The 4,005-nt window shown below is 38.7% G+C and overlaps 1 pseudogene; it reads left to right on the forward strand.

Moving 5' to 3' along the window:
- The first annotated feature begins 1,619 nt into the window (after positions 1-1,619).
- LOC127121852 (zinc finger BED domain-containing protein DAYSLEEPER-like) lies at positions 1,620-3,738 on the forward strand (annotated as a pseudogene).
- The last annotated feature ends 267 nt before the right edge of the window (positions 3,739-4,005 follow it).

Raw genomic sequence — 4,005 nt, forward strand, 5'->3', positions numbered from 1 at the left:
GGTGAATATGAGTTCATTTTGAATTTTCTCTCCTGTAGTAGCCTTCCCTTTTGAATCATCATGATAGACAACCAACACAGCCATCAATTCTTTTAATACAGAAAGCTTTGAACTTGAAAGCAACATAACCGTGTTTGCATCATACAGGAAACGCAACACGGTTTTTGCAATTTCCTTAGATGTTCTTCGATCAGAACAATCCCAAGCACCTAAGTTCAGATCTGATCGCAACTGTGTAAGGTCAAACAAGAAGATATTCTTTGCAAAAAAAAATCATCACTGAACTGTTGTTAATAGGATTTAGCAATTGTAGGGTTGGTGAAACTCAGTGTAATGTTTTTGAACTGCAGGGGGCTAACTTCTGGTAGGATAGTAGTGTAGATCATGTGGTGTGCTGCTGCAAGATCATCAAATATGCCGATAATTATGTTTGCCGCTGACCCATGTAAGGAGCACCATCAACTGAAACGTTTATTTGTTGAGCTATGGCTTCAATACCATTTTCCCAAGCCTCTCGCGCATATCAGATAGGGATGTTGTCAATGCCAAAACAGCCATTATCTCACTAGGAACAGAAATATCAAATATTGTTTCTCTTACCATTCCTTTCTCATCAGGTCCCTGACCAACCGAAATTTTCCTTAGGAACCGGTCGTTGATGTCCATTACTCTCCTCCATGTAATAGAATCAGGGTCAATATCAAGTCTAGCAAGTTTAGTTACTTCTTCTGGTGTAAGATCATCTGGATTAGTCTTTGAAATGCCAAGCTTCTTGAGACGCCTAAACATGACATCATTAAAGCTCTTTTTTCCTTCTTTATTTGCCCCACTAGATGCAGTGTTGTTGTAATCAGAAGATAGATCTGGTGGTGGATATCTCAATTTGTATTATTATTGTTAGAGAAATATAACATGTTGGTGTTGAAACTTGTGACACATGAATTAAGTTCTTCATTTCCATGTCCATATGCATAGCTATTTCTTGAGTTTTCTTGTTTAACCTCAACAATATAATAATTTGGAGCTTGAGTTATTAGCATCTGATTTAAAATTTATGTGCTTCACCACGCTTGCCGACCCGAATGTAACCATTAATTATTGTAGTCCATGATACACAATTTTCATACGACATTTCTTTGAACAGCTTAACAACTTCATCTATTTGTAAGTCTTGGACATAAGTTGTAGTCATTGCATTCCAAGAAACCACATTCTTACAATGCCTTCTGTCAAAGAGTTCCCTATGTATTTTCTTTGTGAAGATTGTCAAGAGTTCCAACTTGTTTGTTTTTTCCGTGGATTTCAATCACAAAGTGTGAGAAAATAATGAGAAAGGATAGAAGAAGAGAAGTTTTCATTGCTTTACTCATTGTGTTTTTCTTCAACGGTGTTCTGGTGATGAGATACCTTATCCACATGCCATGTAAATGGATGAATGACGTAAATGAAATATGAATGAATACGTGTATGGATGAATGGAAACTTTCCAATGTGAAAATAAAAATGTGAATGCAAATTTGAACATGATATATAAAAATAAAAGATGGTATATAGATGGAAATCTCCTTGAAAGGGAAAATGATGTTCCATGAGAGACAAAACATGGATTGAATTTAGACATGAGAATGACATTCCAATTGATTCTATCTAAACGTATCAAACATCTAAAACCAAATGGAGAGGTAAAAATCTAATGATCATGGAATGGCAAGCAGTGGCAATGTCTAAACAATCCGTGTAGGTGGATAGATTCGCGACCAGATGAAATGGTCACGAGGAGGAGAGAAAATGAATGATTGATGGAACAAATTTCAGGGCCAAAATCGGGGTATGACACTTGCCTTTGATTGGGTAGAAATTTGGATGGTCTGAGTGGATTGAAGATTCTTGGAAGTGTTTGACTCTCTTAGCTGAGATATTGCACGAACAGTTTTCGAGTTTTTATTCTCCTGCACTTGATATATTGTTTCAGAGCTTGGAATATCAGATTGGGATTGGGAAGATTAGCTCTGTCCAAGTTCATGGTGTTTTGAAAACTAATCTCCAATTATTATCCTTGCAAAAACATGGCCATCTCCCGTCGTCTGTGCGGAAATTATTATCGTTTGTTGCACCGGTTTCTATGCTGCGATTGCATCCAAATCATTTGGTGACGGGAAGTTTTACGGCTACTTATGTTTTCTTACTTCAGCATGGGAATGCAGAGGTTGTCGACGAAGTTGTCACCCTATTGATTGAAGAACTGGTTCTGGCAATGCTAGCAGTACACCAAAGCGACGCTATAGAACTGGGGGTTCTCCCTACATAATTTTTGATCAAGATCGTTGCCGCCATGAGATTGCTAGGATGATCATTATGCATGATTACCCCTCCACATGGTTGAACATCCAGGATTTGTTGCGTTTGTCCAAAATCTGCAGCCCCCAATTCAATATGGTGACCTTTAACACCGTCCAAGGAGACTGTGTTGCAACTTTCCTGTCGGAAAAACAAAAACTTCACAACTATTTTGAAGGACTACCAGGACGTTTCTGTCTGACACTGGATATGTGGACCTCAAGTCAGTCTGTAGGATATGTATTTATAACTGTACATTTTGTTGATAGTGATTGGAAGTTGCAGAAGAGAATTCTCAACGTTGTGATGGAACCATACCCTGATTCTGACTCTGCTATCAGCCATGTTGTATCTGCTTGCCTTTCTGATTGGAATTTCGACGGCAGGCTATTTTCTATTACTTGTAATCGTGCACCCAGCGAAGTTTCTCTTGGAAATCTCAGATCATTACTCTCTGCAAAAAATCCACTTATCTTCAATGGTCAGTTGTTGGTGGGAAGTTGCATTGCCAGAACTTTAAGCAGCATTGCAATTGATTTGCTGAGTTCTGTACAAGATCTAGTGAAAAATCCGGGATAGTGTAAAATATGTGAAGACATCAGATTTGCATGAGGAAAAATTCCTAGACCTCAAACAGCATCTTCAGGTCCCCAGTGGAAGGAGTCTTTTATTGATTACCAAACCCAATGGAATACAACATACCAAATGCTGGTGGCAGCTTCTGAGCTAAAGGAAGTTTTTTCTTGTTTGGATACTTCGGATCATGATTACAAGGGAACTCCGTCTATGCAAGATTGGAAGCTAGTTGAGACACTCTGCAATTAGTTGAAGCCACTTTATGCAGCAACGAACATTCTTACCACTACAACGCATCCCACTGCCATTACCTTCTTTCATGAAGTTTGGAAATTGCATCTGGATCGTACACGTGCTGTTATGAATGAGGAGGATCCCTTCCTTAGCAAACTTATTAAGCCCATGCAAGAAAAGATTGATAGGTACTGGAGAGATTGTAGTTTGGTTCTTGCAATAGCTGTAGTTATGGATTCTCGCTTCAAGATGAAACTTGTTGAGTTCAGCTTCACAAAAATCTATGGTGATGATGCTCATGAGTTTGTCAAGATTGTTGATGATGGAGTTCATGAACTATTTAACGAGTATGTGGCTCTTCCCTTGCCACTAACACTGGCTTACGCAGAAGATGGAAACGTGAAGAGTAACGGATCCCCTGGAGGAACGATGTTATCAGAAAATGGATTAACAGATTTTGATGCGTACATCATGGAAACTAGTAAGCCATTCTCATCATTTTCGGGTAAACCAAGCTCATCATACTTCCCCACCTCCTTTCTGCAAGCATCAAACAACACATATTATATTCAAGTGAATTCGCAGCAGTGAATAGTCTTTTACCGGCGGTAAAAATCTACAAGCAACAAAAGGGAAACAAAACATTTTCAGAAGACGATACAAGGTACAAGGTACCTTTTTCAGAATAAGCATCAAAATGGGGTAGACAAACTGGCAGCATCACAAGCATTTCCAATTCCAATACTCTTTTGATTTCAGTGACCAATTCCAAACCCTAGCAGGGTGAATATAAAAGCAAGAACACTCTCTTCATGGGGAGGCGGCTGACGATTCAAAAAATAAAAAAAGAGAGAATTG

This window comes from Lathyrus oleraceus, chromosome 2 (genome assembly GCF_024323335.1).
Source record: "Lathyrus oleraceus cultivar Zhongwan6 chromosome 2, CAAS_Psat_ZW6_1.0, whole genome shotgun sequence".
Lineage (NCBI taxonomy): Eukaryota > Viridiplantae > Streptophyta > Magnoliopsida > Fabales > Fabaceae > Lathyrus > Lathyrus oleraceus.